Genomic DNA, 27,448 nt, shown 5'->3' with positions numbered 1-27,448 from the left:
GTTCAGAAATAGAAACTATTTAGAGGGAATTATGTAAACTGAAAGAAAAACTTGCTCTGTGGTACACAGATTCCTGAGCAACAGAACAAACTCACCTGAGAATACAGAAGTTGCCATTTTCAGCCAGCAAGAAATGATACTTTTGATCACACGCTATATTTTTTTTTTTACCACCCATATTGAGGAAACATACCCAAATAAAACAGTGAAATAGAGTAATTTTTGTTCTTTAGGGTGCTACATTTTCTACCAAAGCCCTGAATATTATTTCCTTTAATCTCTGTCCATCCTATTCTCTAATAAAGCTTGTTTTTCCCCGTGTCCCAGTTTCTCTTGGCAATATACTAAACATGGCCCCAAAAATAGTTCTGACTACTCCTTTATGCTCTAAGTAATTTTTCACTTCCTTTAAGAATTTTCCATATTCCTCCCCGAGGAATTTTTCCCACTCTAATAGTTAGTTGCACCACTTTTGTTTCACATCATCTCAGGGTTTGATTATAGTTATTAATTTAACTCCCCCCTCTCTATAATAAAATATAGACCTCCCAGGGCAGGAATGTGTCTGTCTTTTCAGTTTCCCCCATGATTCTTAGAAAGACTGTGGTCTCCATGGTTCATCAGAAGGATAAATGATTTGTGGACAGTGGTGTTTGCCTGCCTCCTCAGATGTCATTTCTGCATTCCTCAAAGCCCATCATTTCCATTTCAGGATCTATGTCATTCTCAAGATGTTCACTTCATGCCTCAACTTCATGATGGGATTCTAAACTTGGGTTAAGGTAAACTGAGTGGTATATTTCATTCCTCATCTTATACCTAATTAAAATAATTGGTTCAATATGAACACATGACTCAGATGGTCCACTCAAGAAAGAATTTCAAGATTCCTTCGAGGAAAAGGCAAACCTTCTTGTGTTGTTTTTGGTTTTGTTTTTCACCCTACCATGCAGTTGCAGGATCTTAGTTCCTTGACTAGGGATCAAACCCCTGCCCCCTGCAGTGGAAGTGTGGACTCCTAACCGTTGGACTGACAGGGAATTCTCCAAATTCTTTTTCTTTTTTTACAAAGTAGAGTGAGTATATTTGAGACTTAGAAGTGCTACAGTGATTTTACTACCATAACAGAAATCAACATATTTTAGGCTCTTGATGCTGATTAAGTGGTAGCTTGGCAGTAGACATTTAGCTATCTGGTATATGAAATAAGTTCTAATAGGAAAAAAAAAAAAAAAAACAGAAGATCCCCTAATCAAATTTTGTACCACTAAAATCTGGTAATTAAAGAAGTTAAAGTTTTACCCAGTGTGCCTTCATAAAACTGTTACTACAGTATTTCCTCATTGATAATATGGAACCACTAGTGAGATAAAGTATGTAAAAGCACTCAGCATGTGCCTTGACCCTGAGTGGCCACCCTATAAATCTCATTAGTTTCCCTTTCTTTTCTGTCCAGAGGTCTTTTTCCGAAACAACAAACAAACAAAACACAATAAAAACCCTGAAATATATCAATAACTCAAAATTCTTATAATAGCATGTTCTGAAGAACTCAGAATAAAAATAAATAATACTTAGGAATGAAACCTCATCCTCCAACTTTCATGAGGAGACAACTAACCCAAACCAGGACTCTGGTATTTTGGGGACTCCTAGTGCTTGAGATACAGATTAATGGGAAACCATTGCAAATAACCTAATGACTTATCCTATTTCTACACAACAAACCATGGTGTAACAGTATTTGCTACACAAAAGGGCAGGTTAGGACACAAAGAAATATAAACTCTCAATTTCTTGAATTAGATCTTTGCAGTAAAAAGTACAATAAGGATAATGTAAAGGAAGAAACTTCAGTTTGATTTACTCAAGGATATTTGGATAAATTCAAGTTTGCTTCTTTTTGGATTATTGTTTAACTTGAACTGCCTAAGAAGTTGTAGAACCAGCAATTATTTTCCAAAAGTTCCAAAACTCCTATTACAAACCCAACACTCTAGAATCTAGTAGCCTGTAAAGGGAAAGAAAGTGAAAGTCGCTCAATTGTGTCCAACTCTTTGCAACCTCATGGACTATACAGTCCATGGAATTCTCAGGCCAGAATACTGGAGTGGGTAGCCGTTCCCTTCTCCAGAGGATCTTCCCAACCCAGGGATCAAACCCAGGTCTCCTGCATTGTAGGTGGATCCTTTACCAGCTGAGTTATCAGGGAAGCCAGCAGCCTGTAAGCCTATATAGTAATCATCTTCTACCAACTTACCTTTTATTTTGTCGTAATGTGAGAAAAACTCTCTCTGTTTTTATTCCTGAATCCTTTTAGAGCCTTAAAAGAAAATATAGTCCTTAATAGTCAAGTTAACTTGTTAGTTCCATTAGCAAAACTGTAAACTACCACTCTTTTAATTATCATAATTAAATGTAATAAATTACAGGATATAGGAGAAAAATAGCCTGAGCCTGGGTCCTAGCGCTACCACTTATTGGCTGTGTACATCTCTTCACTTTAAAATACCCCTTCAGCTTTATAGATAATAATACATGCCCTGCCAAAACCATAGGCTCTCAAGAGAGTAAAAAATGATCCTACCAACATTTGCCACCAAAATACCTGCCATAAAACCTATCCCTCACTGCATCGCAGAGGAAAATCTAGAAACTCAGGTCCAGGAGGGAAGAAGAGGATGAAACAAAAGACATGCAGAAAATAGTAGAAAAGCCATTGGCTTTGTGGCCAAAAATGACCGTATGTTAAATCTGATACTATAAAATTATCAGTTTGAACTTAAGCAATTTATTTAATCTCTCTGAGTTCAGTTCCTCTGTGTAATGGAGATTACACTAACAACATTGCAGAATTCTTAAATAAAGAGATGTAAAGGGTCCAGTTTAGAGGCTTGCATTAAGAACTGCTTAAAGAAAGGCAATGCCAAAGAATGCTCAAACTACCGCACAATTGCACTCATCTCACACGCTAGTAAAGTAATGCTCAAAATTCTCCAAGCCAGGCTTCAGCAATATGTGAACTGTGAACTTCCTGATGTTCAAGCTGGTTTTAGAAAAGGCAGAGGAACCAGAGATCAAATTGCCAACATCCGCTGGATCATGGAAAAAGCAAGAGAGTTCCAGAAAAGCATCTATTTCTGCTTTATTGACTATGCCAAAGCCTTTGACTGTGTGGATCACAATCAACTGTGGAAAATTCTGAAAGAGATGGGAATACCAGACCACCTGATCTGCCTCTTGAGAAATTTGTATGCAGGTCAGGAAGCAACAGTTAGAACTGGACATGGAACAACAGACTGGTTCCAAATAGGAAAAAAAGTTCGTCAAGGCTGTATATTGTCACCCTGTTTATTTAACTTCTATGCAGAGTACATCATGAGAAACGCTGGGCTGGAAGAAACACAAGCTGGAATCAAGATTGCCGGGAGAAATATCAATAACCTCAGATATGCAAATGACACCACCCTTATGGCAGAAAGTGAAGAGGAACTCAAAAGCCTCTTGATGAAAGTGAAAGAGGAGAGTGAAAAAGTTGGATTAAAGCTCAACATTCAGAAAACGAAGATCATGGCATCTGGTCCCACCACTTCATGGGAAATAGATGGGGAAACAGTGGAAACAGTGTCAGACTTTATTTTTCTGGGCTCCAAAATCACTACAGATGGTGACTGCAGCCATGAAATTAAAAGACGCTTACTCCTTGGAAGGAAAGTTATGACCAGCCTAGATAGCATATTCAAAAGCAGAGACATTACTTTGCCGACAAAGGTTCGTCTAGTCAAGGCTATGGTTTTTCCTGTGGTCATGTATGGATGTGAGAGTTGGACTGTGAAGAAGGCTGAGCGCCGAAGAATTGATGCTTTTGCACTGTGGTGTTGGAGAAGACTCTTGAGAGTCTCTTGGACTTCAAGGAGATCCGACCAGTCCATTCTAAAGGAGATCAACCCTGGGTGTTCTTTGGAAGGACTGATGCTAAAGCTGAAACTTCAGTACTTTGGCCACCTCATGCAAAGAGTTGACTCATTGGAAAAGACTCTGATGCTGGGAGGGATTGGGGGCAGGAGGAGAAGGGGACGACAGAGGATGAGATGGCTGGATGGCATCACTGATTCGATGGACATGAGTCTGAGTGAACTCCGGGAGTTGGTGATGGACAGGGAGTCCTGGCGTGCTGCGATTCATGGGGTTGTGAAGAATCGGACACGACTGAGCGACTGATCTGATCTGATCTGAATAAAAGGTAGCTGAAATGACACAGAATAGTCAAGTAGAGAAATAAGGTTTCAATCACATAAATATGTAATTAATGGGTATTTTGCACAGTGAATTAAAGGTTCTTAAGCAACAAGGCAGCATATATTGAAGATGACATATATTTAAAGTGATGGAACAATTGTACATATAGAGTCTGGGGACTTTCATTAAGTAATAAGGCTCAACAAAGACACATTTAATATTGGAACCACTTAAAACCCAGAAGAACACTTAGAAGAGTCTAGGCAGCAAAAAAGGAAGAGAAATCTAAACAAGACCTGAGAGATATGCCTTAGAGACCCTGACTAAAGTTTGTGTGTGTGTGATTTTTTTAACAGTTTATCCAGTCCAGTTTCGATGCACAATACTGGATGCTTGGGGCTAGTGCACTGGGACGACCCAGAGGGATGGTATGGGGAGGGAGGAGGGAGGTGGGTTCAGGATGGGGAACACATGTATACCTGTGATGGATTCATTTTGATATTTGGCAAAACTAATACAATTATGTAAAGTTTAAAAATAAAATAAAAAAACAGTTTATCCATAAGAAAGCATTATAAATTGGCATCAAAATCTAATGGTATTTTATCTGAGTTTTCTTATATGTAATGTTGTTTGACTTGACTGGTATCATACTGTGTATATTTGTGACAGGGCATTTTTGCTCAGTTCTTCACCCTTCCCTGTGTGCACACCCTCTGAAGTGTGACTTTGCAGTCCTTCCCACCACAGAAACAGCTCCCTTGACTTCGCATTTGGCCAAGTGACTGCTTTGGCCCAAAGACTAAGGCGGGAAATGATGGTGTGAGAGTTTCTCACTTAGACCTTAAGAGTTGGTATTTCTGCCCATCCCCATGGCTCTGCCATTACCCTGAGAAGAGCATGCTGGGCTAGTATCTGGTCCCAGGAGGAGAATGAGAGACACAGAAAGTGGAGCTAAACCAGAGTCCAGCCTCAGGCAGCAGACACAGATGCTGGAGCAAGACCAAGTGAGATTTGGAAAGCCAACCAGCTGGGCCTAGACCAATTGGTTGACCCTTAGCCAATACACAGTTCCAAAAGGATAAATACTTGCTCATAATGTTTCTGAGTCTTGAGATGACTTATCACACAATATTTCGCTGGCAGTATCTAGCCGAATACAGTATCTTTACTAGGTGTCTTGTTTTTAAAAATAATGTCCCCATCTGCTCACACATTGCAACCAAAGGCAACTATTCTTTGCTATCTTTCAGGTATCAAGTTTATGGGGGTTTTTTTTAATAGTTTTGATTCATAACCAGATACATTATCCAGAGATGCAGAGAAAGGTTGTGTGAAAAAAAATGTGAGTGGTAACTGGCTATTTGACAATATTAAAGAATTATTTGGGGGCAAAATGATAGTATTATGGTTATGTTTTTGTTTTTTCTTTTTAAGAAGAGTCCTTATCTTTTACAGATACATACCAAAATATTTATGGATAAGATGATTTTACTTTGGGAATTTTCTGGGGTTTTCTTCAAAATGATCCAGTTTCAGGGGAGGTGGAATAAACCAAACCAGAGCAGCTGTGAGTTGCATCACCATACCTGAACATAGCTAGGCAATGATTAATATATGGGATCTACTGTGCGGTATGATCTAATTTTCCATAATGACAGTTTTAATTAGTAATCTGAAAAGAAAAAATAAAGACAGAAAACATTTTCTTTAAAGAAGACAAACGATGGTGAAAGATAGATATATTCTCCCATTTTCTCTGATGAGGGGTGAATACAATAAAATCCAAGGCCTCCAAAGGAAACATTGCCAGCAGGGCTCCCTCCAGATCACCAAGTACTCTCAGCTTCTCTCTAGCAGTGCATCCTCACTTTGTCCTCTGAAAAGAGAGCTTTGTGAATACAATCTGTGCTATGAAAAAAAATGCCTCTTAGTGCAAGCCTGCTGAGCACATAACAGCCATTCAGTGACTGTTCACTTGATAAAAAACACTCCTGGTGGAGGGAGGGGAGGCCAGCTCACAGACACACTGGAGTCCCTGCCACTGTGCTCCCCTGATCTTGCACTCAGTATCCACGCCCATGCCCAGTTGGGGGTGACGTGATTGTCTGAACTTCACCAGGAAGTTCAGGAAACATCTAGTTCAAGACTGCCCTTCACAGATACTTTTATCTGTGTTTTTAGTAAGCTGTATTGGTATTTGAAAATCATTGCCATCAGTGAAAACCAACACAGCAATAAGATCTTCTTCATCCAGTGAAGTGAAATATTGTGACATTCTCAGTGCTGGCACAGATAAGGTAACACTGCTCATTAGAGTTGAAATGGAGATCACATTTCTAGAAATCCATTTGGCAGTGTATGGCAAGTTCGCAGTCATGCTCTTTGAGGCCGTAAACCCTCTGCTAGGAATTACTAAGAGCAATACCATCAATGTGTTCAAAATGTACACACTAGATGCAAAGAGACTTGCGAACAATAAGTTAATTCTGCTACCTATCTCTGACCTACTGTGGCACTAAAATAATGCTTATAAAGAAATATTAAATGAAATAGAAAATTCCTGTGATAAATGACTGTTTATACACTATGATCTCTACTGTATTATCTGAATAAATGTATTTATTGAAAGTGATTTTATCAAATATTTGAGCAGTTGCTTTGGGAAGGTGGATCATGAATACTTTTTATTTCCCTTTCTGCAGACTTTTTCAATGTTTGCCAAATTTTCTTCAGTAATAAAAATATAAGTTTCATTATTACAAAAGTATTTTTTTTTTTTGCCATGGAAGTGCTGCTTTTTTTTTAATTTTTATTTTATTTTTAAACTTTACAATATTGTATTAGTTTTGCCAAGTATTTTAAAACCATTAGTTCTTCTAGTAATTCCTCCATCATGTAAAATTGCCCTGTATTTCTTTATTTTCCTTTCTCATTTCAATTTTCTTAAAAATAAACTTTTTTAATGTATTGAGGTATTTACAATGAGTTAATTTCTGCTATATAGAAAAGTGATTCATTTTATATATGCATGTATATATCTATATACACATATACGTACATTCTTTTTCACGTTCTTTTCCATTATGGTTGATCACAAGATATTGACTACAGTTCCCTGTGCCGTATGGTAGGACCTTCTAGTTTTCCCTGTATTTCTTAGCTGCCTGATGATAGTGACTTTGGTGACAGACACAAACAACAGCTTAAGATATACTCAGAATAGCGCCTATGGCTTCTACATCTATATATAGCTTTCTTTGGCTTAGTTAAAAGCATAATAACAGCTCTATCTCAAGGTCATTTTGAAGATAAAGAAGACACAACGTATAATACGGTCTTTATAAGCAGCCTTCAAGTTCTCGGTTTCCTTTGTATACATGATATAAAATGTTGACAAGACGTGGGTAAGACACCATACCTGAACATACAGTGTAATCCATGAAAACTGCCATTATTATTACTACTTTTTTGAATGAGTACTTTAAGCAAGGCATTTGGACTTTGACATCTTGTTTCTGTACACACCCTCTTGTATAATGAAGCCAAAGATTATACAAAGAAAGGATCCTGTCTATCTGGGGTCAGGCCCTGCACCTGTCCTCCTGTTCTCCATCACTGGTTTCCTGAAGTCATCTGCCTTTTCCAAAGAGGGACTCATGCCTCTCCTGCAACACTGAGTTCTGCTCAGACACAACATCATTTACTCATTTTTCCAAGTTTTAGCAGGGCACTTTTAGCTTTCACTACTCCCTGGGGATGACACCCTCCTTTGTCACCACCCTATTAGAACTCCCATTAAGCTGTGGAAGAAGAAATGTGTCTCTTAGCACAAAAATGGCAAGCCACTCCAGTGTTCTTGCCTGGAGAATCACAGAATCCCAGCCCTCGTGGGCTGCTGTTTCTAGGGTCGCACAGTCGGACACGACTGAAGCGACTTAGCAGCAGCAGCAGCACAAAAATAAATTTAGAAAGAACAGCAACTCTGTGTATAATTGGAACACAGACTGCATTTGGCCAGCTTTTTTGCCAAGTAATTTGTTAGGAGACAACTGGACAAAAATTGCGGAAAGGAATAAAAGACTAAATCAGAGCTCTAAATTAGCCCCTTACCTAGGTTCAGCCATTTTTCCTCATCATGCTTCAATATGGCCACTATAAAATTGCAGTCTTAAATCTAGTGGGCTTCTGTGATGGTTTAAACGAGCTAACTTCTAGATCCAAAGCATCTCAGAGGTCTCATATTATCTAAGAGGTCATACACTTTCCAAAGTGTATATTTTCAATTTAAGAAATTTCTTTCATATCCACAAAGATACTTTCAGCTTCATAAAATTCACATTTTTTTGAGATAGTCTGTGATGTTGTTAGATAAAAATAATAGCTGTGCTGCTGCTGCTGCTGCTAAGTCAGTTCAGTTGTGTCCAATTCTGTGCAACCCCATAGACGGCAGCCCACCAGGCTCCCCCGTCCCTGGGATTCTCCAGGCAAGAACACTGGAGTGGGTTGCCATTTCCTTCTCCAATGCATGAAAGTGAAAAGTGAAAGTGAAGTCGCTCAGTGGTGCCTGACCCTCAGCGACCCCATGGACTGCAGCCTTCCAGGCTCCTCCGTCCATGGGATTTTCCAGGCAAGAGTACTGGAGTGGGGTGCCATTGCCTTCTCCGAAATAATAGCTGTAAAGTTCTTTATTATATTGAACAGAAGTCTACCTTCCTCTAACAACCCCACCATAGTCATAGTTCTATTTGGGGGATCTTTACAACATAAATGTTTTTCCTATTTTCTTTGAGGTGTCACTTTTACTTTGTTTAAGAACAAAAAGGGGAGAAGAGGGAAAACAGTAATTTTCATAAGACACAGAAAGGAAGTTAGCACTGAAAAAAGTATTTTTCCTTTTAAAATTATATTTTTAATCAACTGAATATTCCTGTCATCTGCCTTTTCTCTCAACTTCTGTATGCTGTCATCTTTTCTTATTCAGACAAGTAACTAAGTTTTACAGCATAATGTGGGATTATAAGCTTTGACACTGAAGTCTTGGCTTTATTATTCACTAGCTCGGCCATCTTGGGCAACTTAATTAATATCCCCATACCTCATTTTCCTTATCTGTCAGTTGGAGGATTATAATATTACATATTTCAAAAAGCTATTGCTCTAAATGTTTTACTTGCATGTGGATAGTCTACATAAAACACATCATAAGATTTGGAATAGATACCGCCCCCATAAATGTTCATCATTGATAGAGGTGGTATGGTTTCCAGCACCTCCTCATATGGCTAGATGATTTGGGCATTCTAGTTTGCCAGTGTCCTTCTTAAATTATAGTGGCAGAACTGGTAGCAGAAACATAATCAGGAAAACTCAGAACACACTGGGATGCTCACCACTTGATCAGGATGTTCAGTTCAGTTCAGTCGCTCAGTCGTGTCCAACTCTTTGTGACCCCTGGACTGAGGCATGCCAGGCCTTCCTGTCCATCACCAACTCCCGGAGTTTACCCAAACTCATGTCCATCCAGCTGGTGATGCCATGCAACCATCTCATCCTCTGTTGTCCCCTTCTCCTCCTGCTTTCAATCTTTTCCAGCATCAGGGTCTTTTCAAATGAGTCAGTTCTTCACATCAGATGGCCAAAGTATTGGAGTTTCAGCTTCAGCATCAGTCCTTCCAATGAGTAGTCAGGACTTATTTCCTTTAGGATGGACTGGTTGGATCTCCTTGCTGTCCAAGGGACTCTTAAGAGTCTTCTCCAACACCACAATTCACAAACATCAATTCTTCAAAGTTCAGCTTTCTTTATAGTGCAACTCTCATATCCATACATGACTACTGGAAAAACCATAGCTTTGACTAGATGGACTTTTGTTGGCAAAGTAACGTCTCTGCTTTTTAATATTCTCTCTAAGTTGGTCATAAATTTTCTTCCAAGGAGTAAGCATCTTTTAGGATGTTAGCCACTTGAAATTGAGCAAGTTATTCAATATGTTTAAAACCTACAGATTCTTCATGTATAAAATGGGAATAATAAGATTATTCTCTTTGTAAAGCTTTTGTGAACATTTTAGTAATAGTGATATACGAGGTGCTGCTGCTGCTGCTGCTAAGTCGCTTCAGTCATGTCTGACTCTGTGCGACCCCATTGAAGGCAGCCCACCAGGCTTCCCCATCCCTGGGATTCTCCAGGCAAGAACACTGGAGTGGGTTGCCATTTCCTTCTCCAATGCATGAAAGTGAAAAGTGAAAGTGAAATCGCTCAGTCGTGTCCGACTCTAGCAACCCCATGGACTGCAGCCTACCAGGCTCCTCCATCCATGGGATTTTCTAGGCAAAAGTACTGGAGTGAGGTGCCATTGCCTAAGTAGGTATGAATCATGGTTCTAAGCACATCTTGACAGACTGTGTACATTCAATATTGTTATGACAGGAGATGGTCTAGGAGGTACTAGCTGTCTAACTCTAGCATGATACTTTCCCAGTAGGCACAGAGTCTGAGCTGAGCCCACCTCTGATAAACCCCATACAGACCTGACCACATCTCTGGCTGGCTCCACTATCAGACAGTTTAACAGGAAGGAGGCAAAGAGAAGAAGAGAAGAAGGTTGAGGAAGTGTAGGGGAGAAAGAGGAAGAGGTTATAGCAGTGATAGAGAACTAGGGAACACACCAAGCGGGTGGTTACTCTCAGAAAGAGGGAACAGGAGAAGAACCACCAAGAGAAGGGCTTTTTAAAAATTTTCTTAACCCATGCCAGACCGGGTTTCCCTGATAGCTCGGTTGGTAAAGAATTTGCCTGCAATGCAGGAGACCCTGGTTCGATTCCTGGGCCAGGAAGATCCGCTGGAGAAGGGATAGGCTACCCTCTCCAGTATTCTTGGGCTTCCCTTGTGGCTAAGCTGGTAAAGAATCCGCCTGCAATATGGGAGACCTGGGTCCAATCCCTGAGTTGGGAAGATTCCCTGGAGAAGGAAAAAGCTACCCACTCCAGTATTCTGGCCTGGAGAATTCCATGGACTGTACAGTCCATGAGGTTGCAAAGAGCTGGACATGACTGAGCTATATGGCCTATAAGATTTATGTTAAAAAAAAAAAAAAAGAAGAAAGAAAGAAAATAGCCTAACAATATTCATACTGTAACTTGCTTATTAAGAAGCAATGGCATGAAGAACAAAGATGCATTTTCCTTTTATTAACAGTTGCATTTTCATGGACTCCATCTTTAAACCTCTCCATTTGAATACCAGATTCAGCTGTTTCTGCAAAGTATAGCTTTTGATTCATGTGACTAAGATTCTTCTTATAGATTCTTTTCATGATTCATTTGTGAATTCTTTAGCACTGTTGGAAAAGTTAAAGGCACTGTAGGGTGGTAGAAGCGGAGAAGGCAATGGCACCCCACTCCAGTACTCTTGCCTGGAAAATCCCATGGACAGAGGGGCCTGGTGGGCTGCAGTCCATGGGGTCGAGAAGAGTCGGACACTACTGAGCAACTTCACTTTCCCTTTTCACTTTCATGCATTGGAGACGGAAATGGCAACCCACTCCAGTGTTCTTGCCTGGAGAATCCCAGGGACGGGAGAGCCTGGTGGGCTGCCATCTATGGGGTTGCACAGAGTCAGACACGACTGAAGTGACTTAACAGCAGCAGCAGCAGCAGCAGGGTGGTAGAAGATATTTCCACTTCCTCTTAGTACTTACAGAAATCTAAAGGATTGACAAAATTTCTCTCCACTGGGAGAGTTTAACCTCAAACTGCTTTCATGGATCTTTTACAAGCATTTTGATACTGACAGGCCCAAGTCCCTTTGAGTTCTGAATTTTGGAGGTTCACCCATCCCAAACCAGTGATTCTCAATCTGTTGACAGAGTTGCACCATTTTCCCCCTTCTCTGCATCCCCTGGGGTCTCTGACCAAAGAATTTAGTGTTAGATGCCACCAGTAGTAAGTATCCCCATGGCAATCTGAAGGTGAAATTGAAGAGACGCCATGACTTTTCCTGTGTCAACAACATCCAGCCTGAGGACTTAGACAAGAGCAGATAAACCCTGCTAATGAAGGGTCTCAGTCTTCCTCTGAATAACCCTTCTTGGAGCATACATAGCTCTAGTTTTCAGTGGTGTTTTTTGAGATTCCTGTACCTCCTGATTTCCAGAAAAAAATCAGCAACTGCTTCTAATCTTTATTCTTATGGCCCTTCCAATGGTGTTGTAGCCTCTCATCCTCTACATTAAGTTCCTCCCTGTTTGGAACACCTAGAGTGTTGTTGTTATTTCCATGATACTCTGGTTGATGCATCAATGCTGGCTGCATGGTAGAATTGCCTGGAAGTTTTTGGGAAACACTAATGCATGGCTTTCACTTCTGGGAAGGGGCCTAGGTATCCATATTTTTTCAATGCTCTTCAGGTATTTCCAATAGGCATCCAAGAATGAAAACTACTGTCTCAAATTGAATTCCCAACCTCAGGGTTTCGTTTCTTTTCTATCAGACTTTCATTTTTTTGTCATTTTAAATTAGGTTTAACAAGTCAGGAAGCTCACTTTATCCCCCTTCAGTGTTTTCCCAGCAAACTGAAGAGAGGCCAGTACATGCAGTTTTCAAACTGGCCTAGGGTTTCTGGATATCTGGCTAAAAACCACATGGCAGACACAAATGCCAATGCAAATACAAATATATAAACAAATAAAATCTTTAACATAAGTGATTTTAAAATATTGATCATGCAGTTTGCAAAATAACTGAAAATCTATTTTGAAAATGAAACATGTATCAATAGAAGCAGAATCTCAAGACATATTCAACAAAGAAAATAAAAATTGGTGAGCTCTAAAATAGATAAAACTTTCTCAGAACGCAGCTCAGAAAGGAAAATAATAAGAGCAAGCCCATTGTATACTTTTCTTAGCACAAAAGAGAAGTGACATGGAGGTTAAATTTGTTCCAAAAGAAACGATAGAGAGCAAAGTAAAGGCAATTTTCTCAGAGATAATGGCTGAGAATTTTCTAGATTTGATGAAAAACATTGACTGTCAGGTTCAGTAAGGTCAAAAAATCTTAAGCACGGTGAATAAGAAGAAACCCATACCTAGACACAGCCTAGTGAAACTGCAGAATACTCAAAAAAAAGAGATGCTGATCTTTAAGGCAGCCAGTTAGAAAGGATGGATCACCTAAAAAGAAAAGGCTTTACAGAGATAGGTGGGTTTTTAAAAGCAGCAGTGGAGGCAAGAATATGATATGATATTACCTTGAACAGTGAGTGAAAGTAACCATCAACCTACAAAGCATACACAGCAAACTTGTCTTTCAAGAATGTGGACAAGAAAAAGACCTTTTGTACGAAAGAAAATTGAAAGAGAATAACACCAATATATTCTTTCTAAAGGAACATGTATATATATTTAAGAAAGAAACAAAGTTATACAAGAAGGAAAGTCTAAGTTACAAAGGAAAAGAATGTTAATCAAAGGAACTAAATATATGGCAAGTCTAATCAGATTCTGTATAAAATAACAATATTAAAGATGTCTATTGGATAAAAATACAAGACAATACTAAAATATTGGGTAATAATATCATGGAAGTTTTACATATAAAAATACAAGTTGGGAGGGGGCTCTCTGTCAATGTGTTCTAAGATCTGTGTATTACTTAGGATGATAGTAAGACATTGTTTAACTTCCAGGGTTTTTAAACTACATGGAAGTTCATAATTCTTTAACAGCACTAGAATAATAAAAATAGAATGCTTATCTTCCAAACTAGTAATGGGGGAAAATGAAGTGAAGAAAAAGCAAATTCAGTTAGTCCAAAAGAAAAGAACATAGGAGAGAAGGAAAGAAAAGAGGAAGGAAGGAAGGGGGAAAAAAGGAAACCTACAACAAGGCGTACAAATAGATGCAAAAAATTTAAAGGTAGGACTAGATGCACATTTCATTCATTTAAGTGGACCAAAGTTCACAGTCAAAAAAGATTCTCAGATTTATGTTTAAAAGTCCATTCGAATTCATTATTTAGATACATCTTAAATAAAAGGGCCTGGAAAACTTAAAAGAAAAAAAATTAAAATGCTATACCTGGCAAACTCTAAAGAAATAAAAAGTAAGAAAGGAAGGGATGGAAGAAAGAAGTTAATGTAGCCATTATCATTATAAAACAGGCCGTAAGTCCTGTATAATAAATGCTGTATGAAATAGGTACAGTCTATTAGGGAGTAGCACCTAATTCTTTTCAGAAAAATTGGGGAAGAAGAGAAAGAAGTTCAAGGAAGAAAAGGAAATAACATTTGGCCAATGCTTGTTGAACAACTGCTTATTCCTGGCCCTCACGCATGTGGTTTATTTGCACTCTCTCCTTGCAATCCTTATGATAACTCTCCACAATGTGAATTATTACTTCCAGGCTAAGTATTAATAGATTGCCTAAGGGCTCTTTTGTGGCTGAACAGGAAATTGAATCAAATTCTGTCAAATCAGAAAACTCTCTATGTGAAAACTGAACCTTAAGGATTTGTGTGTAGAGTTGACAGATAAAATACAGAGTACTCAGATTTAAAATCCAGATAAGTAACAGATAATTATTTTTGTATATGTATCCCATGCAATATATGGGACATACCTATACTAAAAAAAAATTATTGACATTTATCTGAAATTCAGATTTAACAGGGAGTCCTGAATTTTATTTTCTAAATTTGGCAACTCTAGGTGGGGATAAACTAAAAGAGAGTTGAGATGACAGGGCTTATCAGGGAAAATATTAATACATTCTCTTTCTGCCATACTCCATTTTGAGCACTTAGAGGACTTATTTTTAACTTACCTAATTAGAAGTGAATTGTGAGATTTATTGTCCCTAATTTTCAAATGGAACTCTTAGAAATATATATACTATAAGAATGTCCCATCACAATGATATAGTTTCAAGCATCATTGGGGTCCATATTTGCTTCAGTCTGTTTTATTTGTACTGTAAACGGAGGGTACAAATCCTGGTTGAACTGGAAGGATGAAGCACCCAGGCGAGGTTATTCATAGATTTCCTGGGGCAGATGCATTTTAAATTAAGCTTTATGGGAGGAGAAGAACATAGGTTGGACCTCTCTTTAAAAAACAATATTGCCTATTAGGCAATATCATAGAAATATGTAGGATCTGGGTTAACAATATAAATGAATATATAAACTATATGACTGTTTCAATTTACCTGAAAAATATCATTGTGTGATATGCAATTTTAAGTATGAAATTATAAAAAATATATGTGTCAGTTACCCATACACAACTGCATTTTCTGCACATTTGAAGAATGGGAGATTCTAATAAAAAAATCTCTTTCCACCAGAGCAGTAGCATCACATATGCTTGGGGAGACTGAGTAGAACATCTCCTGTGACATGCCTCACCCCATCTTTCCACCCAAAATTGAAGACAATCTGATATGCTGATGGTAGGTGATCATTGTTTTTAACTCAGACACTATGTTATGCCTTGCCAAAAGAGGAATCTATAAAAAGGGAACTGGAGGTTGAGTGGATGTGCAATCTTCTTCTGATGCTATGATGTTACTGAATGTCAGTTTCCACATTCACCCTAACCCAAATTTTCAGAGTTAAATGTGCATCTGTTCACGTGTGGTCTATGTCTGTTTCCTGTCACAATGACAGTTGAGTAGTCATGAAAGGGACCAAATTAGCCTACAAAACTCAAAATATTTGCTATCTATCTTTTTGCAACAACAAAAAATGCTGCCAGTCTCTAATTATAGATAAAAGGATCTTTTCTGTTGGAAGTAAAGTTGAAGGCGATCCATTTAGAGTGATGGGCAGGAATTTATTCATGAAATCCAATGATGTCCAAAGCACAGCTCAACAAGGCAGCAACACATCAGACTAGAAGTTTCTGTAGTTAGAATTCAGCTAGCTCTGGCTTCATATCCCACCTTATGTAGATAATATACATGTGAGACTGTTGAGAGGGTTAAAGCTAAGCCTGATGCTGAAAGTACCCGCCAAATGTTTGATCTCTTCATTTAAATAAATATTTAAGTAAATATCAACTTCCCCCCTACATTCTGTTTCATCTCAGAAGAAAGTACCTGAGTACAGTCGCTCTGATAAAATGAGACAAAACAAGGTCCCTGTGTAATTTTGTCTAAGCACAGGCAAACACAAGGTCATGGGACTAGCCATAAAATGACAAACACCCACTTTCCTGGTTAAAAATTAATGGCTTCCTTTTCCTTGCCGAGCATAAAATCGTTTCTGCTTTCTGACAGCATCCAGTATAGAGTGAACCCCACACCTCCATAGACCCTCCCCTCCCTGCAGTGAATCATAAACTCAAGTTGTCCAACTACAGGTGTCCTTATGGTCTTTGGCTGAAAGTCGTTGACAGATGGGACAGTGAGATGGAAATAATGTCAGATTGTTTTATTTGTATTTTAAAAACTATAAACTTTACAGTGGTGGTTATAGGGAAGAAAAGTAATAATTATTGAATAATACTATGTCAGGCATTTTAAGTGCTTTTTTTTTTCATAATTCTCATTTGAGTTAGATATTGTGATCTACCTTTTACTGACACAGAAGCTGAGGACTGTTGAAGGTGACTAGGTCTGTTCACTCTGTGTGTGCTCAGTTGTGTCTGACTCTTTGCAACCCCCTGGATCATAGCCCGCCAGTCTCCTCTGTCCATGGGATTTCCCAGGCAAGAATACTGGAGTGGGTGGCCATTTCCTTCTCCAGGGGATCTTCCCCGCCCAGGAATCAAACTACATTGGCAGGAGGATTCCTTACCACTGAGTCACCTGAGTCTGGGGCATGGCAGATGTGTGTGTCACTTAGAAGTGTATAATGGCAGAGAGAATCACTGTCTTTTCTAAGGAAAGCCAGTGTAGTGAGGATTAAAGCCTCTGTCTTCCTCTTAGCCTCTCTTGTATGTATTACACCATGTTGGGCATGGGGCCAAGACGCATAGGTTGTCTTTCTGAACATCTTAGAACCTTCTCTATTCCTCTTTCCCTTAGACTTAAACCCCTTGGAGCAGCTGTTAGTTATGTCTCTGCTATTAGCACTTAAAATACGAGATTAGGAATATGAGATAAGAAAGAAGCAACTGCCTAACCACAAGTCTTCATAGTCACCCAGGGAGATCAGTCAAACCATTGACGTTCAGAGTCTTATAATGACTTATGACCTTTGCATTTTTTCACATGGATAAATTGTGTCTTTCCAGCTATATTGTTGCTTCCTGGAAAGCAGAGAACATAAACAAATCTTTGAATATTTCTTTTTGTCTTTCTCTACACAACAGGATAAAGAGTGAAGTAGATATAATAATTCTTATATTTTTGTTACATTTTTTCCTGAAAACTCAAGAGAAACTAAAGAAATTTACATCATAGTTTCTTCATGGGAAGAGATCTGAAACAGACCAACAATATTCCTCCTGGTAGAGATGTTTATAGGGTATTGTATTGTATTGTTTGGTCACTAAGCAGTGTCCGACTCTTTTGCAATCCCATGGACTATAGTCCGCCAGGCTCCTCTGTCCATGGGATTCTCCAGGCAAGAATACTGGAGTGGATAGACATTTCCTTCTCCAGGGGATCCTCCCAACCCATGGATCAAATCCACATCTCCCACATCTGCTGCATTGGCAGGTGAATTCTTTACCACTTAGCCACCTGGGAAGCCCGTTTATAGGGTAGATTATGTTTAAAGGAGCATAGACAGAAAGAGATTGAGAGAAGGGGAGAAAGGAAAGAGGTAATTGATGAATGTGGCAGTTTTTCCTTAATTCTTGAATTTATGTTCAAATCCCAACTAAAGTTTCTCTAAATTAAGTCCTTGCGTAGAATAACCTGTATTAGATATGGTCATTACTTTGCAAAGAGATTACAGTATAGGGAAAGATAAGACCTGCACCAAAATAATCTTATGTAGTCCATGATGAATTAATCATGAGTACCACTGTACCTGCTGTGAAATAATAAGAAATAAACACGTTACTCTGCCACTGGTTCACAGAGCTCCTAAAACCATTGCCATTTGGTGGCATTAAAGGCATGAATCCCAATATTCCAAAGAAAGTAATGTGCCATGTGCATTTTGGGGAAAATGAGATGTCCTAATCGTTGATGCTGAGGAAACAAACAGGAGAATAGTGGGATATAACTCATGAAAAGTGTAGAGCCAGACCACCTTCCTTGCCTCCTGAGAAATATGTATGCAGATCAAGAAGCAACAGTTAGAACTGGACATGGAACAACGGACTTGTTGCAACTTGGAAAAGGAGTACATCAAGACTGTATATTGCCACCCTGTTTATTTAACTTATACATAGTGTACATCATGTGAACTGTTGGGCTTGATGAAGCACAAGCCAGAATCAAGATTACCAGAAGAAATATCAATCAATAACCTCAGATATGCAGATGACACCATCCTTATGGCACAAAGTGAAGAGGAACTAAAGAGCCTCTTGATGAAAGTGAAAGAGGAAAGTGAAAAAGCTGGCTTAAAACTCAACATTCAAAAAACAAAGATCATGGCATCTGGTCCCATGACTTCATGGAAAATAGATGGGGAAACAATGGAAACAGTGAGAGACTTTATTTTCTTGGGCTCCAAAATCACTACTGTTGGTGACTGCAGCCATGAAATAAAAAGATGCTTGCTCCTTGGAAGAAAAGCTATGACCAGCCTAGACATCATATTAACAATCAGAGACATCACTTTGCCAACAAAGGTCTGTTTAGTCAAAGCTATGGTTTGTCCATTAGTCATGTATCGATGTGAGAGTTGGACCAAAAAGGAAGCTGAGTGCCAAAGAACTGATTCATTTGAACTCTGGTGTTGGAGAAGACTCTTGAGAGTCCCTTGGACAATAAGAAGATCAAACCAGTTATTCCTAAAAGAAATCAGTTCTCAATATTCATTGAAAGGTCAGATGCTGAAGCTGAAGCTCCAATAATTTGGCCACCTGATTCGAAGAACTGACTCCCTGGAAAAGACCCTGACGCTGAGAAAGATTGAAGGCAGGAGGAGAAGGGGATCACAGAGGATGAGATGGTTGGATGGCATCACCAACTGGATGGACATGAGTTTGAGCAAGCTCTGGGAGTTAGTGATGGACAGGGAGACCTGGCATGCTGCAGTCCATGGGGTCGCAGAGTCAGACACAAATGAGCGACTGAACTGACTGATAGAGTCAGGTGTTCTCTAGTCCCCAGTATCTCTAGACAAGAGAAAGCTGGAAGCCAGAATAGACAGCCAGTTTATTTTTTCATTTAATTTTAAGAATACAAGCCAGAATTTGCTTTTTACACAAAAGAATAGATATTATGGTTCCATTTATGTGAATAACTTTGAATAGTCAAATTCAAAGAAACATAAAATAAAATGGTGGTTACCAAGGGCCAGAGCAGGGAGGAATGGGAAGTTACTGTTTAAAAGGCACAGAGTTTCTGCTTGGGATGATGAAAAAGATCTGGAGAATGTTAGTTGCAATGACTGTACTTAATGCCAGTGAACTGTACATATAAAAATGGTGAAAATGGTAATTTTTCTGTTATGTATACTTTACCAAAATTGAAAGAAAAATTAGGAAAAAAGTTTTTAGGGAAGACTGTGGTTTAATCAAGAAAGCAAAATTTTGGTGAGTCTTTTAGCTGTACAAATGGAAGGTAAGTGCTGCTGTGAGTCCTGAACATGCTTCACACCTAGACGGACCACATTTCTGTTCAATGGGACTTGCTCTTCAGAGATAATTATGACATGAACTAATTTTTGACATCCTCTAACTGGGGATTGGGGCATAGGCTTGGATCACTGTGATATTGAATCGTTTGCCTTGGAAAAGAACAGAGATCATTCTGTCGTTTTTGAGATTGCATCCAAGTACTGCCTTTCGGACTCTTTTGTTGACCATGATGGCTACTCCATTTCTTCTGAGGGATTCCTGCCCACAGTAGTAGATATAATGATCATCTGAGTTAAATTCACCCATTCCGGTCCATTTTAGTTTGCTGATTCCTAGAATGCCGACGTTCACTCTTGCCATCTCCTGTTTGATCACTTCCAATTTGCCTCGATTCATGGACCTAACATTCCAGGTTCCTATGCAATATTGCTCTTTACAGCATCGGACCTTGCTTCTATCACCAGTCACACCCACAACTGGGTATTGTTTTTGCTTTGGCTCCATCCCTTCATTCTTTCCAGAGTTATTTCTCCACTGATCTCCTGTAGCGTATTGGGCACCTACCGACCTGGGGAGTTCCTCTTTCAGTATCCTATCATTTTGCCTTTTCATACTGTTCATGGGGTTCTCAAGGCAAGAATACTGAAGTGGTTTGCCATTCCCTTCTCCAGTGGAGCACCCGTCCGTCTTGGGTGGCCCCACACAGCATGGCTTAGTTTCATTGAGTTAGACAAGGCTGTGGTCCATGTGATCAGATTGGCTAGTTTTCTGTGACTGTGGTTTCAGTGTGTCTGCCCTCTGATGCCCTCTCAAAACACCTACCATCGTACTTGGGTTTCTCTTACCTTGGACGTGGGGTATCTCTTCACGGCTGCTCCACTAAAGCGAAGCTGCTGCTCCTTACCTTGGACTAGGTCGCCCCTCCTGACCTTGAACATGGAGTAGCTCCTCTCGGCCCTCCTGCATCGCGCAGCCACCACTCCTTGGACGTGGGGATTCAATATCACAGTGATCTAAGCCTATGCCCCAACCAGTAACGCTGAAGTTGAACGGGTTTGTGAAGACCTACAAGACCTTTTAGACCTAACACCCAAAAAAGATGTCCTTTTCATTATAGGGGACTGGAATGCAAAAGGAGGAAGTCAAGAAACACCTGGATTAATGGCAAATTTGGCCTTGGAATACGGAATGAAGCAGCTCAAAGGCTAATAGAGTTTTGCCAAGACAACACACTAGTCATAGCATACACCCTCTTCCAACAACACAAGAGAAGACTCTACACATGGACATCATCAGATGGTTAACACTGAAATCAGATTGATTATATTCTTTGCAGCCAAAGATGGAGAAGCTCTATACAGTTAGCAAAAAGAAGACCCAGAGCTGACTGTGGCTCAGATCATGAGCTCCTTACTGCCAAATTCAGACTTAAATTGAAGAAAGTAGGGAAAACCACTAGACCATTCAGGTATGACATAAATCAAATCCCTTACGATTATACACTGGAAGTGAGAAATAGATTTAAGGGACTAGATCTGATAGACAGAGTACCTGATGAACTATGGACAGAGGTTTGTGATATTGTACAGGAGACAGGGATCAAGACCATCCCCATGGAAAAGAAATGCAAAAAAGCAAAATGGCTGTCTGAGGAGGCCTTACAAATAGCTGTGAAAAGAAGGGAAGCAAAAAGTAAAGGAGAAAAGGAAAGGTATAAGCATCTGAATGCAGAGTTCCAAAGAATAGCAAGGAGAGATAAGAAAACCTTCCTCAGCGATCAATGCAAAGAAATAAAGGAAAACAACAGAATGGGAAAGACTAGAGATCTCTTCAAGAAAATTAGAGATACCAAGGGAACATTTCATGCAAAGATGGGCTCAATAAAGGACAGAAATGGTATGGACCTAACAGAAGCAGAAGATATTAAGAAGAGATGGCAAGAATACACAGAAGAACTGTACAAAAAAGATCTTCATGTCCCAGATAATCATGATGGTGTGATCACTCACCTAGAGCCAGACATCCTGGAATGTGAAGTCAAGTGAGCCTTAGAAAGCATCACTACGAAGAAAGCTAGTGGAGGTGATGGAATTCCAGTGGAGCTATTTCAAATCCTGAAAGATGATGCTCTGAAAGTGCTGCACTCAATATGCCAGCAAATTTGGACAACTCAGCAGTGGCCACAGGACTGGAAGAGGTCAGTTTTCATTCCAATCCCAAAGAAAGGCAATGCCAAAGAATGCTCAAACTACCGCACAATTGCACTCATCTCACATGCTAATAAAGTAATGCTCAAAATTCATCAAGCCAGGCTTCAGCAATATGTGAACTGTGAACTTCCTGATTTTCAAGCTGGTTTTAGAAAAGGCAGAGGAACCAGAGATCAAATTGCCAACATCCACTGGGTCATTGAAAAAGCAACAGACTTCCAGAAAAACATCTATTTCTGCTTTATTGACCATGCCAAAGCCTTTGACTGTGTGGATCACAATAAACTGTGGAAAATTCTGAAAGAGATGGGAATACCTTGAGAAATTTGTATGCAGATCAGGAAGCAACAGTTAGAACTGGACATGGAACAACAGACTGGTTCCAAATAGGAAAAGGAGTATGTCAAGGCTGTATATTGTCACCCTGCTTATTTAACTTATATGCAGAGTACATCATGAGAAATGCTGGGCTGAAAGAAGCACAACTGGAGTCAAGATTGCCGGGAGAAATATCAATAACCTCAGATATGCAGATGACACCACCCTTATGGCAGAAAGTGAAAAGGAACTAAAGAGCCTCTTGATGAAAGTGAAAGAGGAGAGTGAAAAAGTTGGCTTAAAGCTTAACATTCAGAAAACTAAGATCATGGCATCCGGTCCCATCACTTCATGGGAAATAGATGGGGAAACAGTGGAAACAGTGTCAGACTTTATTTTGGGGGGCTCCAAAATCACTGCAGATGGTGATTGCAGCCATGAAATTAAAAGACCCTTACTCCTTGGAAGGAAAATTATGATCAACCTAGATAGCATATCAAAAAGCAGAGATATTATTTTGCCAACAAAGTTCCGTCTCGTCAAGGCTATGGTTTTTCCAGTGGTCATGTATGGATGTGAGAGTTGGACTGTGAAGAAAGCTGAGCAGCGAAGAATTGATGCTTTTGAACTGTGGTGTTGGAGAAGACTCTTGAGAGTCCCTTGGACTGCAAGGAGATGCAATCAATCCATCCTAAAGGAGACCAGTCCTGGGTGTTCATTTGAAGGACTGATGCTGAGGCTGAAACTCCAGTACTTTGGCCACCTTATGTGGAGAGTTGACTCATTAGAAAAGACCCTGATGCTGGGAGGGATTCGGGGCAGGAGGAGAAGGGGATGACAAAGGATGAGATGGCTGGATGGCATCACCGACTGGATGGACATGAGTTTGAGTGATCTCCGGGAGTTGGTGCTGGACAGGGAAGCCTGGCATGCTGCGATTCATGGGGTCGCAAATAGTCGGACACGAATGAGCGACTGAACTGAACTGAACTGGTAATTAACGCAGGAAGGAAGAGACTTGAATTTGTGAATGTAAGGATAAGGAAGAAAGAAGACCTCTGCCTGGGATTATAAGTAGACTCCAGCAGCGTGGCCTCAAACAAGGACTAATGAGAATGGCTGTTGGGAAGAAGGTGCTCCCTAGGTTGGGAATTGTTCATTTCTGTCTAAAACATTGTAATTTCTTAAGCTGTTATCAAGCCTTCAATATAGTTTACGGGCCAGCAAACTATAGCCCATGGGCCAGCCATGTTTGTAAAGTTTTTATCTGATCACAGCAATGCTTATTTATTTATATATCTTCTCTGACTGTTTTTACACTACTCCTGGAGAATGAAGTAGTTACAACAGAGATTGGATGGCCCACAATACTTAAAACACTGATTATCTGGTCCCAGCAAGAGTTTGTCCCAACAAAGGGTGTCATGGATTCAAGTTAGTTGTGTGGGAGAGGGAATCGGAAGGGCCTTGTCTACCTGTTGGAATAAAGCAGACCAGACAAGTGGGAAGATGACCCACAGACAGACCTGAGGCAGTAAGAGTGAGGGACACCCTCTGTCTCGGATTTGTATGTAAACCAGGTCTCAGAAATCCTCAACAGGAGATTGAGCTTCCTGTCATCGTTTAAGTGAGGCCTTGTACCAATAACAGAAGTGAGTTATATATTTAAGATTTCATGCATGACTGTTTTGGTTTTTGGACTTTCTCTGGGACTAATCTTAACCCCTAAGCAGATCCAGGGATATGACTCCAGCACAACCTCTATGTAATTGAACAAATTATTATTGTTGTTCTGTTGCTAAGTCATATCCAACTTTTTGCAACCCCATGGACTGGGGATGCCAGGCTTCCTTGTCCTTCACTATCTCCTGGGGTTTGCTCAAACTCAACTCCATTGAGTCAGTGATGCTATCTAACCATGGTACCCTTAAATACACAGATACTGCACAGGTCCAGTATGTAAACACACCACAAAGTAAACTGCAAGTTGCTGTTTCTGAGGTGGAGGGATAGTGTAGGGAGGGGAGGAGTGGGATGCACTCTGAATAAGGATATTTCAGGCATAGTACCAGATTATACAAAGCTGTGTAGGTTTTTCAGTAAGCATTTCTTACATTGGTTTTCAATCTTAGAATTCAAATTTCCCTAAAGAAATGAATGAACTGTAAACCAGCTATTGTAGATTGAATTGCTCTTTCAGAAAATGAAATTATTCATAGAGAGAGAAGAGAGGTATGTTTAGATCTCAAGCCATTTCCCACTCCAGGTAGTTGTGGGGACTCCCCAGCCAACGGAGCTCAGATTTTGGTGTCATCAGTTAACCAGGCACTGAAGGCCAGACTGAACTTCTGTGTCAGGGAGCAGAGTACAATCCTAAACTCTGTTAGGCCTGATTTTTGAATTGCCCAGGAAAACCTTCCATTTATGTGTAACGCTCCAGCCAGTACAGTCTCCTGCCTGATGCCAAGAATGCCACTATTCATTAACAAAACTTCATTCTCCAGTCCCCCGACCCCAGAGGCTAGGTTACTGGGAAAACCTGTAATGTGTCAATTAAATTCAACCAACTTCACTGTTTTTAAAAAATGACATAATGTCCAGGAACTGCAATCTTTAGTTGACCAAGTATTTTGAAATCCCAGTTACATCCAAATTTGAAAGAAAAGGCAATCTTTGGATTTAGCAACTACTGTTTTTAGAGCATTTGAGGCCCTAAGCCTTCAGTATCTACATAATCTCAGTGGTGGTGTCTTTAACTTTCCATTCGTTCATTCTTTCATTCATTTATATACTCATTCCAGAGATGCTGAATACTCAGTATGTCACACACACCATTCCAGAATGTGTGTTCAGTTGCTCAGTGGTTCCGACTCCTGTCAGGTGACTCCATGGACTGTAGCCCACCAAGCTTCTCTGTTCATGGGACTTCCCGGGTAAGAATGCTGGAGTATGTTGCCGTTTACTACTCCTGGGTATCTTCTTCACCCTGCGCTCGAACCTGCATCTTTTGTGCTTCCTGCATTGGCAGGTGGATTCTTTACCACTGTGCCACCTGGGAAGTTCCATTCCAGAATACAAGATTTAAAAAAAAAAAAAATCTAAAAGAATGATTTCCTGCTCTTAAGGAACTCTGTGGAAGTCTGTTTCCCATTAAAAAAGTACATACTTACAAACACTCAGATTTTTGTATACAATATTAGGGGATTGGTGAATTACCTTAAGTATCATTCATGAACTCCTTTGCGGTCACATGAGTGAGTCTATATCTTCCATTTTATAACTGTTAAAAATGATTCCCAAGAATCAGAACTGGAAAATTATGGCCTTGAGGCCAGATCTGGTACATTTCTCCTTCTTTATAGCCTGAGGTAAGAATGGCTTTTACATTTTCAAAGAATTATATTTTAAACAGTTATTTAAGAGTCTGTACATTATCTTCAATTTTACCTATTGACTTGCAGAACCTAAATTATTCACTTTCTAGTCCCTATAGAAAAAAATTTGCCAATCCTTGCCCCCGAATGGTTAGAAAATATCTTTCAAATCACTCAGCCAGTTACTATAAGATAGAGGACTAGGATTCATACCACTTGACTTCTCATCCATTGGTCTCTCATTACTCCTATTGATCAATTAAAATATTGACTAACTTATTGATTGAATTAAACCTGATAAAAAGAAAAAAAGAAATTGTATATTTGGAGTATTTAATAAACAATTTCTTAGATAAATAATTGGACATTTTGCAGGAAGTTGAAATCCAGAGAACTTAGTGACCTACCCAAAATCCTTACAAATTAGTTAAAGAAGCAAGACTAAGCTGTCAAACTCAGATTGTGTGTTACTTTTTTTTTTTTTTTTTACTTTGAATACTTTCTATTCCACATGTTTGAAATGTAATACTTTTTGTAAACGGAAATAATGATATGGAAGGAATTTACTTAAAGCAAAATACTTGAACAGATGCTATTGTTAACTACTATTAAGTGATTTTTAAGGTTATTTTCAGATTCTCCTGTAATATAGTACTATAAACATGAAATACAAAGAATTATGATAGCTATTATTATAAAATCACATGTGCTATTTTGAATATATTCTTTTAGAAATTTCAAAGCACCTAATTACTACTGATTTCTTCTATCAGTAGGGTTGCCAGAATGGTTTCAAAGTACGTATGACAATATTACCAATGATAGAGTTTAGAGATTTTCATAATAAAAATACTAACACTTCTTCAAAGATAAACATTTGAATAGTATGTGAAAACAATACCAGATTCCCTAAAGACTTCTTAAATGATGTTTTTAGCCAGAATTCTTTTTTTTTCTGACACATTCTGAGAACATTTTTGTTCATATTTAAGCCCTAATAAAAATTGGGTGTCACACTCAACATCATGTGTACTACACGAGAACAGACCAGTTCTTTCTAAAATGAGGAGTTGTGGTCAGTGTAAATAAACTTGGTTTTTTTACAGTAAGACTGTGTGGAGATTCTGAATTAGAACAGCGTTGGAAAGTCCAGCGTGCTCTCTTTATGCGTAACTTCCATATACATACCCCCCAGCTCAAATCTTTTGCACTTACCTGAATAAGACAGATTTCTCAGGGAAATGTGCAGAGATGGGCCACCTGACAGACTTCCAAATAGAATTCTTTTCTAATAGCAAGGCTGCTTGGGCATTTCCCTGGTCTGCGAGCACTCACACAGCCTAGACAGTTCACCAAACGAAAGGAAGCTAGTGTTTTAAGTTTTTCAGAGAATCACCAGCAACCACAAAACCTCAAGATCATTTCAGACACATTAGTATTGAAAAACCAAGCTCTTAAAGATGAACTCCAAGTTGCAAAATTACAGGAAGACCAACTGCCAAATATTTTTTAAGGTTTTAGGACTACTATGAGAATCCATTTTTAAACAGTATTCGAACTGAATTTTGTAGAGAATGGGAAGTGGGGGGAAACAGTGA

General features: G+C 39.3%; 1 protein-coding gene across 1 annotated transcript in view; it reads right to left on the bottom strand.

Moving 5' to 3' along the window:
* The window catches only part of GPR141 (G protein-coupled receptor 141), a 68,849-nt gene extending 41,648 nt beyond the window's left edge, over nucleotides 1-27,201 (bottom strand). The window contains exon 1 of the mRNA XM_070368800.1: nucleotides 27,066-27,201. The gene's annotated coding sequence lies outside the window, so the exon portion shown is untranslated. The remainder of the gene's footprint in view (nucleotides 1-27,065) is intronic.
* Nucleotides 27,202-27,448: the final 247 nt, after the last annotated feature.

The sequence above is a fragment of the Bos mutus genome, chromosome 4, assembly GCF_027580195.1.
Source record: "Bos mutus isolate GX-2022 chromosome 4, NWIPB_WYAK_1.1, whole genome shotgun sequence".
NCBI classification, from domain to species: Eukaryota; Metazoa; Chordata; class Mammalia; order Artiodactyla; family Bovidae; genus Bos; species Bos mutus.
Note: the sequence above shows the minus strand (reverse complement) of the source record. Positions and strands in the feature narration are given on the sequence as shown.